The sequence below is a fragment of the Typha latifolia genome, chromosome 8, assembly GCF_019914945.1.
Source record: "Typha latifolia isolate L0001 chromosome 8, TyphaL0001v2, whole genome shotgun sequence".
NCBI classification, from domain to species: Eukaryota; Viridiplantae; Streptophyta; class Magnoliopsida; order Poales; family Typhaceae; genus Typha; species Typha latifolia.
The window spans coordinates 7,782,454-7,799,564 of NC_133093.1; positions in this window are offsets into that span (position 1 = coordinate 7,782,454).

Genomic DNA, 17,111 nt, shown 5'->3' on the forward strand with positions numbered 1-17,111 from the left:
ATTCTTTAGATGGCTGAAATAGTAAAGAGTACTATTTCCCCTATCACAACTCCTCCAGTACCTACAGTTCATGGAGAAAAGCCTGAGAAGTTATGTGGTGCAGAATTTAAGAGATGGCAACAGAAAATGCTCTTTTATCTGACCACCTTGAATTTGGCTAAATTTTTACATGAAGATGTGCCTGAACTCCGAAAGGAGGAAACTGATAGGCAAGTAGTTGCTACAGTGGATGCGTGGAAACATGCCGACTTCCTTTGCCGAAACTATATCCTCAATGGACTGGACAACTCGTTATATAACGTGTATAGTTCAGTAAAAACGTCTAAGGAATTATGGGAATCTTTAGACAAGAAGTACAAAACAAAAGATGCCGGTGCAAAGAAATTTGTAGTCGATAAATTTCTTGAGTACAAGATGGTTGACACTAAACTAGTGATTAACCAGGTGCAAGATCTTCAAGTGATAATTCATGAGATTCATGCTGAAGGAATGGTGATTAATGAATCATTCCAAGTGGCGGCTATTATAGAAAAATTGCCACCATTTTGGAGGGATTTTAAAAATTACCTAAAACACAAGCGTAAGGAAATGACACTTGAAGAACTTATTGTTAGATTGAGGATTGAAGAAGACAATCGTACTGCTGAAAAGAAAATTAGAAGCCAGTACGTGTCAAAGGCAAATGTTGTGGAGTCCACAAAGGACAAGAAAAGGAAGCACACCGGCGAAGGCTCAAAAAATGGCAATGCAAAGAAGTTCAAGGGCAAATGTTACGTCTGTGACAAACAAGAGCATCGTGCTCAGGACTGCCGCTTGAGGAAAAAGAAGGAGAACTCAAAGAAGGAGAACTCCAAAAAGAAGAAGCCACAAGCCAATGTAACTGAAGTAAAACACCTTCGTTCTGATGTCGATGATATGCACCTCTCCGCTATTGTCTCGGAAGTAAACCTAATTGGTGGTAATCCTAAAGAATGGTGGGTAGACACTGGAGCTACTCGACACATTTGTGCCAATAGGTGGATGTTTTCGTCTTATCAAACTGCAACAGATGAAAAACTTTATATGGGCAATTCAGCAACTTCCAAGGTGGAAGGAATAGGAAAGGTTGTGTTAAAATTGACTTCAGGAAAAGAACTTACTCTTAATGATGTAATGCATGTGCCCGACATTCGAAAAAATCTGGTTTCGGGATCATTATTGAGTAAGAAAGGTTTTAAGTTGGTGTTTGAGTCTGATAAGTTTGTACTTATCAAAAATGGCATGTATGTTGGAAGGGGCTACTTGTCAAATGGCCTCTTTAAGATGAATATAATGACTGTAACTCCAAAAATAAATAAAGGGGAATCTTCTTCTTACTTGCTTGAGTCTTGTGAAATTTGGCATAGTAGATTAGGACATGTTAATTATGGTACATTACGTAGATTAATTAATCTTAACATGTTGCCTAATTTTCAAATTAATTTAAATAAAAAATGTGAAATATGTGTTGAAGCCAAATTGGCTAAGACTTCGTTTCATTCCATCGAACGAAGTACAGAACCTCTAGAACTTATACATACCGATGTATGTGATTTGAAATTTGTTCAAACTAGAGGTGGAAAAAAGTATTTTATTACTTTTATTGACGATTGCACAAGATACTGTTATGTGTATTTACTAAGAAGCAAAGATGAGGCATTAGAAATGTTTATACATTTCAAAATAGAGGTTGAGAATCAACTTAGCAGAAAGATTAAAATGCTAAGAAGTGATAGAGGTGGTGAATATGAGTCACCATTTGCACAAATATGTGCGAAAAATGGAATTATTCATCAAACAACGGCTCCTTACGCTCCACAAAGAAAATAGTATTGCTGAACGTAAGAATAGAACTCTGAAAGAGATGATGAATGCCATGTTAATAAGTTCTGGTTTACCCCAGAATTTGTGGGGGGAAGCTTTGCTTTCTGCAAATCACATTCTCAACCAGTTACCCCATAAGAAATTATATAAAACACCTTATGAGTTATGGAAAGGTCGAGAACCTAGCTATAAATTCTTAAGAGTGTGGGGGTGCCCAGCAAAGGTTGCAATTCCAGTTCCTAAAAGAACAAAAATTGGACCTAAAACTATTGATTGTATATTCATTGGTTATGCTCATAACAGTAGTGCATATCGATTCCTGGTTCACAAATCAGATAATTCTGAGGTACATGAGAATACAATTATTGAGTCTAGGAATGCATCATTCTTTGAGAATATATTTCCATATAAATTTACATCTGAAATAAGTTCTCTCAAAAGAACTTATGAAAATAAGCAGGACCAAGAGTCCATGCAAGAAGGAAATGATAATGAACCTAGACGAAGTAAGAGGGCTAGGACTTCTACGTCTTTTGGTCCAGATTTTCTAACATATTTGTTAGAAAAAGAACCTCAGAGTTATAAGGAAGCAATGTCTACTCCTGAAGCTCCTTTATGGAAAGAAGCCATTGATAGTGAAATTGAATCCATTTTGCAAAATCATACCTGGGAATTGGTGGATCTTCCACCAGGGTGTAAACCTTTGGGTTACAAATGGATATTCAAAAGAAAGATGAAAGCAGATGGTTCAATTGACAAATACAAGGCATGACTTGTAGTCAAAGGATATAGACAGACAGAATGAATAGATTACTTTGATACATATTCACCTATAACAAGAATAACATCTATCCAATTAATAATTGCTCTTGCGGCATTATATAATCTGGAAATACATCAGATGGATGTGAAAACTGCATTCTTGAATGGTGAATTAAATGAAGAAATCTATATGGAACAACCCGAAGGGTTTGTGGCTCCAGGACAAGAGAGAAAAGTGTGCAAATTAGTTAAGTCTCTTTATGGGCTTAAACAAGCACCTAAACAATGGCATGAAAATTTTGACTTAGTTATGATGTCAAATGATTTTCACATTAATGAATGTGATAAATGCGTTTATGTGAAATGCACTTCAGAAAATTATGTCATTGTATGTCTATATGTGGATGACATGATAATAACTGGTAGCAATATTAATGTCATTAAAGCTACCAAGAACATGTTGGCTAACAAGTTCGATATGAAAGATATGGGAGTTGCAGATGTGATTCTTGGTATAAAGATCACTAAAGCAACTGAAGGGTATGTTATATCTCAATCACATTATATTGAGAAAATACTCGAAAATTTTGATAAAGATAGTAGCAATATAGCCAGAACACCTATAGATGTGAATCTTCATCTCACAAAAAATACAGGTGTATGTATATCTCAGTTAGAATATTCTCGGATAATAGGCAGTTTGATGTACGTTATGAATTGCACTCGTCCGAATATTACGTACTCAGTAAGTAAACTTAGTAGATATACAAGTAATCCAGGCAGTGATCACTGGAAGGCGATAGTTAGGATACTCAGATATTTGAGATACACCACTAACTATGGATTGCACTATTCAAAATATCCAGCAGTACTTGAAGGGTACAAAGTGATGCAAACTGGATATCTGATACAAAAGATACCAAATCCACGAGCGGATATGTCTTTACACTTGGAGGTGCATCTATTTCATGGAAATCTTCTAAACAAACATGTATAGCTAGATCTACTATGGAATCTGAATTCATAACATTAGATAAGGCCGGAGAAGAAGCGAGAATGGCTTCGAAATTTTTTAGAAGATATTCCTATGTGGCCAAAACCTGTGTCCGCAATTTGCATACATTGCGATAGTCAATCAGCTATAGGAAGGGCACAGAGTCAAATGTATAACGGTAAGTCACGACATATATGTCGTAGGCATAATATAGTGCGACAATTGATCGCAAATGGTATAATATCTATTGATTATGTAAAATCAAAGGATAACATCGCGGATCCATTAACTAAGGGTTTAACAAGAGATCAAGTATATTGTTCATCGAGGGGAATGGGTTTGAAGCCTACCACCTAGAGTAATGACACAACGGCAACCCAACCTAGTTGACTGGAGATCCCAAGATCTAGGTTCAAAGGGACAACCGAGTTGTGGGGGCGTTCTCTAAAATCACTAAGGAATTAAATTTCCTACACCTTTCCTATGATGACATAGTGATAAACCTGTACTAAGTGTTAGGGTAAGCGATGCTTTTAATGACTCTTATACTTTGAAAATCCAAGTGGAGTATGGCAGGATACTCTTAATAAGAGATCACCTATGTGAGTGTGAAGTGGGCCGCTTCTATGAGATGACTAGGCTAAATCTCTAGAGCACTCAAAGAATTACCAGGCGCGTCCAGGGCCGAAATGGACAGAACATTTAAAACCGACTGTGTTGAAAAGAGCCGTGTGAGTATTATTGTCTTGGTTTATACAAAAGCTGAACAGTTCAAGACATCATGTTCACTGGTTAGCGAATAAATCCGATAATACTTCACTATGGAAGGTTCAAAGCCAAAAGCTACCTATCCTAATGCGGTAACTTTTCGTTGTACTCTCAATCAAGTCTGCATTTCATATGCATTTTCAGCCAATTTATTCATGTGGGGGATCGTTAGTAATTTCATGTTTTTGACATGAATTTTATTAACTTTGAGCTAAGTTTTAAGTGGGGCCCACACATTATTAATGATGGTTTAATGGTGGAATTAATTTAGCTCAAAGTGTACTTTATTGTCAAATATTCACTTAGTCAAATCCATAAAGAGAAGTTAATAAAAATTGGCTCTAAAGTGGGTATCATGGCAATTGAAAATAAAGAAAAGGAAGTTTAGTACCATATTGGATATTTGAGAAATGTTAGTATGGTATATAAGTAACAAACTCCTTATGGGCTTTGGGCCCCAAAAGGGGTACCTATTTTGTGGGTCGGCTCGGTTCGCACGCACGGGTCAAGTCCAATTTTAATTTTTTGCCATAATTGAAAACAACATCAAAGAAGAAAAACTTGGTTCATTCCTTCTAGAGTCGAGTCTGCATCCGAAAAGAGAGTACAGCACAGTTCAGGTTCAATCAAGGAAAAGAGAGTACAGCACAGTTCAGGTTCAATCAAGGCACCGACGTCCACTGTAGACTCGACTATTCAGAATTTTATATTCTGTAATCTGTAAGTTATATATATTATTTTGATCGAATTAATTGTGACTCTTTGGAATCAGATTGTTACTGCCAACAATCTTAAGACCAATTCTTTGGTTGTTACTCTGATTCCAATCAGTGTTCTTTTCTTCTGATCGGATTTTATTTTACTTTCATTCTTTAGATGGCTGAAATAGTAAAGAGTACTATTTCCCCTATCACAACTCCTCCAGTACCTACAGTTCATGGAGAAAAGCCTGAGAAGTTATGTGGTGCAGAATTTAAGAGATGGCAACAGAAAATGCTCTTTTATCTGACCACCTTGAATTTGGCTAAATTTTTACATGAAGATGTGCCTGAACTCCGAAAGGAGGAAACTGATAGGCAAGTAGTTGCTACAGTGGATGCGTGGAAACATGCCGACTTCCTTTGCCGAAACTATATCCTCAATGGACTGGACAACTCGTTATATAACGTGTATAGTTCAGTAAAAACGTCTAAGGAATTATGGGAATCTTTAGACAAGAAGTACAAAACAAAAGATGCCGGTGCAAAGAAATTTGTAGTCGATAAATTTCTTGAGTACAAGATGGTTGACACTAAACTAGTGATTAACCAGGTGCAAGATCTTCAAGTGATAATTCATGAGATTCATGCTGAAGGAATGGTGATTAATGAATCATTCCAAGTGGCGGCTATTATAGAAAAATTGCCACCATTTTGGAGGGATTTTAAAAATTACCTAAAACACAAGCGTAAGGAAATGACACTTGAAGAACTTATTGTTAGATTGAGGATTGAAGAAGACAATCGTACTGCTGAAAAGAAAATTAGAAGCCAGTACGTGTCAAAGGCAAATGTTGTGGAGTCCACAAAGGACAAGAAAAGGAAGCACACCGGCGAAGGCTCAAAAAATGGCAATGCAAAGAAGTTCAAGGGCAAATGTTACGTCTGTGACAAACAAGAGCATCGTGCTCAGGACTACCGCTTGAGGAAAAAGAAGGAGAACTCAAAGAAGGAGAACTCCAAAAAGAAGAAGCCACAAGCCAATGTAACTGAAGTAAAACACCTTCGTTCTGATGTCGATGATATGCACCTCTCCGCTATTGTCTCGGAAGTAAACCTAATTGGTGGTAATCCTAAAGAATGGTGGGTAGACACTGGAGCTACTCGACACATTTGTGCCAATAGGTGGATGTTTTCGTCTTATCAAACTGCAACAGATGAAAAACTTTATATGGGCAATTCAGCAACTTCCAAGGTGGAAGGAATAGGAAAGGTTGTGTTAAAATTGACTTCAGGAAAAGAACTTACTCTTAATGATGTAATGCATGTGCCCGACATTCGAAAAATCTGGTTTCGGGATCATTATTGAGTAAGAAAGGTTTTAAGTTGGTGTTTGAGTCGATAAGTTTGTACTTATCAAAAATGGCATGTATGTTGGAAGGGGCTACTTGTCAAATGGCCTCTTTAAGATGAATATAATGACCGTAACTCCAAAAATAAATAAAGGGAATCTTCTTCTTACTTGCTTGAGTCTTGTGAAATTTGGCATAGTAGATTAGGACATGTTAATTATGGTACATTACGTAGATTAATTAATCTTAACATGTTGCCTAATTTTCAAATTAATTTAAATAAAAAATGTGAAATATGTGTTGAAGCCAAATTGGCTAAGACTTCGTTTCATTCCATCGAACGAAGTACAGAACCTCTAGAACTTATACATACCGATGTATGTGATTTGAAATTTGTTCAAACTAGAGGTGGAAAAAAGTATTTTATTACTTTTATTGACGATTGCACAAGATACTGTTATGTGTATTTACTAAGAAGCAAAGATGAGGCATTAGAAATGTTTATACATTTCAAAATAGAGGTTGAGAATCAACTTAGCAGAAAGATTAAAATGCTAAGAAGTGATAGAGGTGGTGAATATGAGTCACCATTTGCACAAATATGTGCAGAAAATGGAATTATTCATCAAACAACGGCTCCTTACGCTCCACAGCAAAATAGTATTGCTGAACGTAAGAATAGAACTCTGAAAGAGATGATGAATGCCATGTTAATAAGTTCTGGTTTACCCCAGAATTTGTGGGGGGAAGCTTTGCTTTCTGCAAATCACATTCTCAACCAGTTACCCCATAAGAAATTATATAAAACACCTTATGAGTTATGGAAAGGTCGAGAACCTAGCTATAAATTCTTAAGAGTGTGGGGGTGCCCAGCAAAGGTTGCAATTCCAGTTCCTAAAAGAACAAAAATTGGACCTAAAACTATTGATTGTATATTCATTGGTTATGCTCATAACAAAGAGTGCATATCGATTCTGGTTCACAAATCGAGATAATTCGAGGTACATGAGAATACAATTATTGAGTCTAGGAATGCATCATTCTTTGAGAATATATTTCCATATAAATTTACATCTGAAATAAGTTCTCTCAAAAGAACTTATGAAAATAAGCAGGACCAAGAGTCCATGCAAGAAGGAAATGATAATGAACCTAGACGAAGTAAGAGGGCTAGGACTTCTACGTCTTTTGGTCCAGATTTTCTAACATATTTGTTAGAAAAAGAACCTCGAGTTATAAGGAAGCAATGTCTACTCCTGAAGCTCCTTTATGGAAAGAAGCCATTGATAGTGAAATTGAATCCATTTTGCAAAATCATACACGGGAATTGGTGGATCTTCCACCGGGGTGTAAACCTTTGGGTTACAAATGGATATTCAAAAGAAAGATGAAAGCGAGATGGTTCAATTGACAAATACAAGGCATGACTTGTAGTCAAAGGATATAGACAGAGACGAGAATGAATAGATTACTTTGATACATATTCACCTATAACAAGAATAACATCTATCCAATTAATAATTGCTCTTGCGGCATTATATAATCTGGAAATACATCGATGGATGTGAAAACGCATTCTTGAATGGTGAATTAAATGAAGAAATCTATATGGAACAACCCGAAGGGTTTGTGGCTCCAGGACAAGAGAGAAAAGTGTGCAAATTAGTTAAGTCTCTTTATGGGCTTAAACAAGCACCTAAACAATGGCATGAAAATTTTGACTTAGTTATGATGTCAAATGATTTTCACATTAATGAATGTGATAAATGCGTTTATGTGAAATGCACTTCAGAAAATTATGTCATTGTATGTCTATATGTGGATGACATGATAATAACTGGTAGCAATATTAATGTCATTAAAGCTACCAAGAACATGTTGGCTAACAAGTTCGATATGAAAGATATGGGAGTTGCAGATGTGATTCTTGGTATAAAGATCACTAAAGCAACTGAAGGGTATGTTATATCTCAATCACATTATATTGAGAAAATACTCGAAAATTTTGATAAAGATAGTAGCAATATAGCCAGAACACCTATAGATGTGAATCTTCATCTCACAAAAAATACAGGTGTATGTATATCTCAGTTAGAATATTCTCGGATAATAGGCAGTTTGATGTACGTTATGAATTGCACTCGTCCGAATATTACGTACTCAGTAAGTAAACTTAGTAGATATACAAGTAATCCAGGCAGTGATCACTGGAAGGCGATAGTTAGGATACTCAGATATTTGAGATACACCACTAACTATGGATTGCACTATTCAAAATATCCAGCAGTACTTGAAGGGTACAGTGATGCAAACTGGATATCTGATACAAAAGATACCAAATCCACGAGCGGATATGTCTTTACACTTGGAGGTGCATCTATTTCATGGAAATCTTCTAAACAAACATGTATAGCTAGATCTACTATGGAATCTGAATTCATAACATTAGATAAGGCTGGAGAAGAAGCAGAATGGCTTCGAAATTTTTTAGAAGATATTCCTATGTGGCCAAAACCTGTGTCCGCAATTTGCATACATTGCGATAGTCAATCAGCTATAGGAAGGGCACAGAGTCAAATGTATAACGGTAAGTCACGACATATATGTCGTAGGCATAATATAGTGCGACAATTGATCGCAAATGGTATAATATCTATTGATTATGTAAAATCAAAGGATAACATCGCGGATCCATTAACTAAGGGTTTAACAAGAGATCAAGTATATTGTTCATCGAGGGGAATGGGTTTGAAGCCTACCACCTAGAGTAATGACACAACGGCAACCCAACCTAGTTGACTGGAGATCCCAAGATCTAGGTTCAAAGGGACAACCGAGTTGTGGGGGCGTTCTCTAAAATCACTAAGGAATTAAATTTCCTACACCTTTCCTATGATGACATAGTGATAAACCTGTACTAAGTGTTAGGGTAAGCGATGCTTTTAATGACTCTTATACTTTGAAAATCCAAGTGGAGTATGGCAGGATACTCTTAATAAGAGATCACCTATGTGAGTGTGAAGTGGGCCGCTTCTATGAGATGACTAGGCTAAATCTCTAGAGCACTCAAAGAATTACCAGGCGCGTCCAGGGCCGAAATGGACAGAACATTTAAAACCGACTGTGTTGAAAAGAGCCGTGTGAGTATTATTGTCTTGGTTTATACAAAAGCTGAACAGTTCAAGACATCATGTTCACTTTGTTAGCGAATAAATCCGATAATACTTCACTATGGAAGGTTCAAAGCCAAAAGCTACCTATCCTAATGCGGTAACTTTTCGTTGTACTCTCAATCAAGTCTGCATTTCATATGCATTTTCAGCCAATTTATTCATGTGGGGGATCGTTAGTAATTTCATGTTTTTGACATGAATTTTATTAACTTTGAGCTAAGTTTTAAGTGGGGCCCACACATTATTAATGATGGTTTAATGGTGGAATTAATTTAGCTCAAAGTGTACTTTATTGTCAAATATTCACTTAGTCAAATCCATAAAGAGAAGTGAATGAAAATTGGCTCTAAAGTGGGTATCATGGCAATTGAAAATAAAGAAAAGGAAGTTTAGTACCATATTGGATATTTGAGAAATATTAGTATGGTATATAAGTAACAAACTCCTTATGGGCTTTGGGCCCCAAAATGGGTACCTATTTTGTGGGTAAATGTTACTATGCAACTCAACTCACACACACGCGCCGCCCGGCTCGGCTCGGTTCGCACGCACGGGTCAAGTCGAATTTTAATTCCTTAGTGATTTCAGAGAACGTCCCCACAACTCGGTTGTCCCTTTGAACCTAGATCTTGGGATCTCCAGTCAACTAGGTTGCTTTCTCTAAACGATGATCGCCCTTTTGGGTATCAACCTTCTTATGCTCATTTGCGATCGCTTAGATGTGCATGCTATCTAGTTTTGGATCCTATTAGCCGAGGTAAACTCGAGTTCAAGTTTATTTAATGTGTCTTTATTGGCTACAGTGGGCAAACAAAGGTAATCACTGTCTTAATTTATCTAGCGGCTGCATTTATATATCTCGCTATGTCATTTTTCACAAGACCTTTTTCCCTTTGCCTCAATTATCACTAATGTCACACATTGGTTCTTCTGTGGCTTTCCAATCAATACCATTTCCTAGTCTACTATCTCAAACTGTTGTTAGTTCTATTTCTAGATGTATTTCAACATTGTCAACTTCAACTTCTACTCAAGATGCACCCACAATAGATGTATTTCTAGTCTTTTTTTCTTTGGCTCGATTACCACATGTTTCACCCAGCGACTCTTCTTTGGCTTTGCAATCAATACCATTTCCCACTCCTCTATCTTGGTCTGCCATCAATTCTATTTCTAATTGTACTTCACCACTATTAGCGTCAACTTCTCCTCAAGATGCACCCACAACATATATATCCTCATTACTTGTTGTCCAAGAGTCTCCTCACATGATCTCAAATCCTTCCATGTTCGTATCTAGTTCTAGGTCACTCTCTTCTTCATCGACTGATGACAACCATCTTCTTTAGTCCATGTCATCACCGTGACTTAATCACAACCATTGAATGCACTTATTGCTCCCCCTATTTCTAGCCATCACATGGTCACTTGCTCTAAGAATTGCACTCGTTGTCCGAAGGTACTATTTGCTACTTGGCATCCAATTTCGTTAGCACTTACAACCACTATGTGAGCTCTTCACTTGAACCCACCTCATATTGCCAAGTTACCCATAATCCAAATTGGGTTCGTGCCAGGCGAGGAGAGACAGAGGGTCTTCACAACAATGACGTGTGGTCACTTGCTCCATATTCTCCCTTTATGAATGTGGTTGGATGTAAATGGGTTCTCAAGCTCAAACAGTACGCAGACAGTTCTATTGATTGTTATAAAGCACGCCCGATGGTAAAGTCTTCCATCAATGCCATAGTTTTGATTTCAATGAGATCTTTAGTCTGTCAAGTCTGGGACTATACGTCTAGTTCTCTCTTTGGCTTTCACTTTGTGTGGATTTTGCATCAATTGAATGGAAATAATGCTTTTTTTCACGGTGATCTCTAGAAAGTTGTCTACCTTCAACAATCTACTAGATTTATTGATTCTCATCATCATGTCTATCGTCTACATAAAGCATTGTACAAGCTCAAGCAATCTCCTGGTACCTGGTACACAAAATTCACATCTCCTTTATATTGGTTTTCAGTGTTGTGAACAAGATGTCTCCTTATTTATTTGGCAAAAGGGCCTACATATTTTATGTGGATGATCTCATTATTACCAATAACACTTCTTCTATGATTTTTGGCCTTATCAAACATCTTTCTAAGCATTTTTGCTGTGAAGTATCTTCGCAAGTTACATTATTCTTTAGGAATACAGGTTATCTGGATACCAATTTTCTTTAATTCTTTTCCAGACAAAATATGCACTTGATATCCTTGAGTTAAATCGACCAAGAGTCCTTTAGAAGCCAAGCCAGTCTCCAACTTTCGGACTGTAATAAATTTTTGTATATATATACTTTGCTATCAAGATAATCAAGCCTCACAATATCATCTTTTATTTTTGAGACTAGAGGATCTAATCTGATTGCTGCTCGGGTGCTGCCCAATATCAGAAACTTAACTCAGGATGTCACCATGGATGTTTCGTATGATGAAATCTAGTAGAGGTTCACTGGCACTTACTTGCTAACTTCTCTTAGATTTGGTAATACCATCTTCCTTTGAAGCTAAATATCTTCTTTTTGTTAGATCTAATCTTGCCAAAAAAAGTCTTCTCATGACCCCTTTCCTGTGCCCTCTGTGATGAGGAGATTGATTTGATGGAATATTTCTTTCTCGTCGCCATTTTACTCTGACAATAGTTAACATCATCAATTTCAAGATCAGATTCTCATCAATAGTCAATTCAAGTCACGATTCTAAGCCTTGAGATTCCTCATCTTTATTGTTCGGGGAAAAATTTGGCGAGAGCGCAAGAAAATAATTTTCAACTTCAAACCTCTCATCCTAGTTAGCTTTCATCTATAATTTGTATCTTTATAAATTCTTCACTCTAAATTTATAATTGGATGCCTAGAGGTAATCATCTAGCGGGCCGAGCCGAATTAGAGCCGAGTTTTTCGGGCCAACCGGGCTAAAATATTTGTTTATTGCCCGGCCCACTAATAATAGGTCTAACATAATGGGTTAAATATAAAAATATTATATTTTATTAGGTTGAGTTTAATGGGCTTATACGAAGACATTTTAATTATTTTTCATAGAAACATACTTATATATTAATATATAGTTTACTAAATATCTAATGTGTGGCTAAAAAAAATTATAGGAATATACATGTATATGGGTACGGGTGAAAATGGGTTGGACTAACTCCAACTCGAGCTGCTATCTGACCTAATTCGGATAAAAAATTTCTATTCATTTGGATACGGATTAAAATATGGATAGCATTTTTGAAAAGAACTCGGATACGGATTCGGATACAGGTCCGATATAATTTTCAGATTCGAATATCCATTTATCCTACATAGTTTTTTGAATGATTTACAGTTTAAATTAGTTTGCTTATTTAAATAGTAAATATTGATATTGTTACTAATGATGTATTATATATTATTTATAGAGATTAATTTTTCTAATGTTATATATATTTGACATACAAAAAATATATTTTTTGTGAAACTCTTAATACTTTTGTGTTAATTATGCCTAAATAAAAAATCATAATTTGTTTAAAATTCGATCAACATCCGTCTAAGATCCGATCCTTTATCCGAAAATTATCTGTTTCCATTTACTTAGGATATGCTTTTAAAGTTTGCTATCCGTCCAATATCTAAATCTGTATCTGGACTAAAGATATGGATCCAAATGTAAGTTGAGCACTATCCGATCCATATCCGATCCGTTTTCACCCTTAATTATGTGTCAGGCCATAGATAAGAGTAGTGGGTCGGGTCTTTCAGGCCGGGTCGAACAAGAAAGGCTTAGCCCATGCTATCCACTATCATCTTAGGCTTAGGTCGAGCCGGGCCCAATTGAGCTTCAGCCAAACTTAGCTCGATTAAAATTGGGCGAGCCAAGTTTGAGTGGGTCGGGTCTAGTGATTATCTCTAACAATGCCCCATTATTTCTCCCAAAAAGAAAAAGTACCTCCTAGGTATGAGACTTCCTAAAGTAAAAATAGGTTATGGATATAGTAATATCATCCAAATCAAATTGCTTAACTAAATTCATGTCTGTGTTTTAAAATACGGCTAAGGCGGAGCATCTACCCTTGCAAAAGAAATAGGCGACATAGTTTAGCGATTAGACGGACAAGGCGCTTTATATATATATAATTATTTTTATTTATTTTAATATTAAATCATCTTAGCGTTAACTTTTTGCATTGAGTTATATAACAAGAGTGACAACCATCTCATGACCAAGGAAGTCATGGGTTTGACTCAAATCTTAAATAATATTATAGAAAAAAATTATTTGGTGGTTTGGCGGCTTAGCTTAACAGCTCGGCTGTGACGCCCCCGTTCTGCACGAGCACATGCATGCCCACGCGCCCACACGGCACGCGCGGTGCATGCGACAAGACGGGCGGGGCCCGTCACGCACTGATACACTTATATTCAACATAATTTATCTCAGAGGTCAATCATATTATCAACCAAATAAATTTGTTAATATATGAATGTCGAAGTCCACAACAACCATACTAGACAGCTACATAATCTGGTAGGGCCCACACAGGCAATGATAAACCATCAAGATACAACTAAAATTACTAATACATGAGTACACTATAATATGACTTGTATTATACAAATCATCGTCTATACAATGGAGTACAAATATTAAATAATGATACAACTCAATATCTAGATAAACTATCTTCTATACTATATCACGTCTATAGCTCACCTCATCTTTGCTCTAAAATATCTCCTCAGGATATCTCAAGTCGTTATTACGTACCATAATATCTAGGGGTTAGAAAAGAAATAAAGAGAGTCATGAGCAAAAGGCTCAATGAATAGACTTTACCTCAAATCTGTGATGCCAAACAAAGAGTAAATCATGTACTAGATAATATGAGTCAGAATGAGCATCATGTCATGAATGAGTTTATAAATGTGTCCTCAATAATAATATATAAATAAAAGATAGATAACATATCATAACTGATAAAAGTATATAATCCTCGACAATAAACACATCTTCATATCATACTATCATCATAATTCTCTCTCAAATATGACACATGATGTATGCCAACCATGACCATGTTATGATATCAAATGCAACCATATATGACGTATATTAACTACTTGATAATTAAGTAATTAGATGATAATGAAATCATATACATTTCTCAACATCTCACTCATCAATGTCATCTCTATATGTTATCATCACACTAGACCATTGTACGCAGTCAACACCTAGTACCCGGTCTTAACATCATGCTCGAAGGCTTAAAGCATACTTTGTCATTCGCAAGGAGTATCTCAAATATAATCATACCATGTTATCTGCTAAGGGTATCAATATCCATTTAGACCGAGCACCCTTTTAGCTGATAGAAACCTCGTGAGGATAACTCGTCACATATGTCTTAGCGAACGATATGTGTCTGAATGTCTATTGCGCACACAAACTAACGGCCTCGGACGTAAGGCCACAGGATTGCGGCTATGTCAAGCAATCAATCATTCACCAAGAGCGTCTTAATCCTCGCGCCCACTTGGATATCCTTACGCTTTCTATCAACTATCTTATCAATTATATTTCATGCTTTCCTTTTAAATGACAGATCATATGCATATATTCAGTACTATAACAAGTCAATGCATAACAAAAATTTAGGTGGAACATGAATCAAGAGAAAAATAATGCAATATAGTCTCCAATCATGTAGCAACACATGCATACTCATGCTTAGATCAACCAAACATAAAATTATAACAGTATAGTCATCTCTAATTATCTCTATATATCATCATCATATTCATATCTAAGATCAGTCTAATTACATGCATGATAAAATATGCTCAACTGTAATCATGTCTAGATAAAGTCATATAATCATACTGGAGACCAAAACATGCATGTACATAATATATAGTATAATCTAATTTGAGAAAGACGTTTAGGGAATAAGACTACTCACATCTGATCAAAAGACACAACTCATATGTCCCTCACATCCGGCAACCGAGGGACAACTCATCCTAACAGGATCCACGGAGTCTCATATAAGGGGTTCAGGATCTAAAAATATTTAAATAGCATGAAGTTAGCCGTTGATCTAATTAAAATACGTTCATGTAAAATATGATGATTTATTAGGTTTTAGAATTTCTACTTATCTTTATAACTAGCTAGATTTTTAATTATAAATAAAAATAAAAATATAGATAAAAGCCTAATTATAATTAAATTGTGGTTCTCACTCTATCTTGATTAATTAAAGATTATATAGTCATTACTTTATAAAATAATAAATAAATAAGCCTAGTGTTTTATTTGTTACAAAATAATAATATATAATAAATTATTAAAATTACTTAAAATGTATCTCATAAGAATATTAGTATATAAATCTGATAATTATAATTTACAAATCTATCTATTAATCTAATAGAGATATGAATAAATAAATAAAAATAAGTATAAGTATTACCTATATTTATACCTAATTAATCATTAATTATATAAATTATAATTAATAATAATCATATTGAAGAATATATGTTATTATTAAAATAATAATGTCTAGATACTCTATTTGCATTAATTAAAAAGGAAATACCTAAATAAATAATATAAATAAAATAAAACAAAATAAATAAAATAAATAAATAAAACACTGCCACCAATGCTAGGTTCGGCCTAGCACTGCCTGCTACAATGCTAGGTCGGGCCCAGCATTGTGTAGAATGAGAAGGAGAAGAAGCTAAGGAAGGAGAAAAAGCTGAGGAATAAGAAGAAGAAAGAAGAAATAAGGAGAAGAAGAAGAGAAGAAAAGAAGAAAGAGAAGAGGGGACCGAGCCGGTGGGGAGTGGGCTCGGCCACTGCTGGTCAGCCGGCGGCTTGGTTCCGACGAACCGAGAGAGAGAGAGAGAGAGAGAGAGAGAGAGAGAGAGAGAGAGAGAGAGAGAGAGAGAGAGAGAGAGAGAGAGAGAAGCTCACCTTGGCCATCGTGGCAGCAGTGGCGGTTCGACGACGATAATAGTGAGAGAGAGAGAGAGAGAGAGGAGAGTGAGAGAGAGGCCGTAAGGGAGAGGGGAGAGAAATAAAAGAGAGAGAGGCGGTGGGGTTGGTGGCGCCGGGGGCGCACCGTGACCAATTGGCGCAGCCAGTTTGGCTGCGGCGACACTAGGGGGTGCGTAGCACCCCCATGTCACACCCATTTGCATGGGCACGAGGCCGACCACGTTGTGCCCATAACCTAATTTTTTTTAATTCTGTTGTCAGTGCGATTGATTTGAAGGAGCTGCTCAGCAGCACGACGACTAAGAACAAATCTTAACAGCATTTGATTCAGAACATAACGCACATGATTTGAAGCCTAAGTTAAACAAGTTACTATATTAACTAAAAAACTTGGTAAGATCTAAGTATCTCTTTATCTAGAGAGGATTAGACGGTTAACCCATTGTTCAGTATATATTTAACCTTCGGCTCATGAACGATAA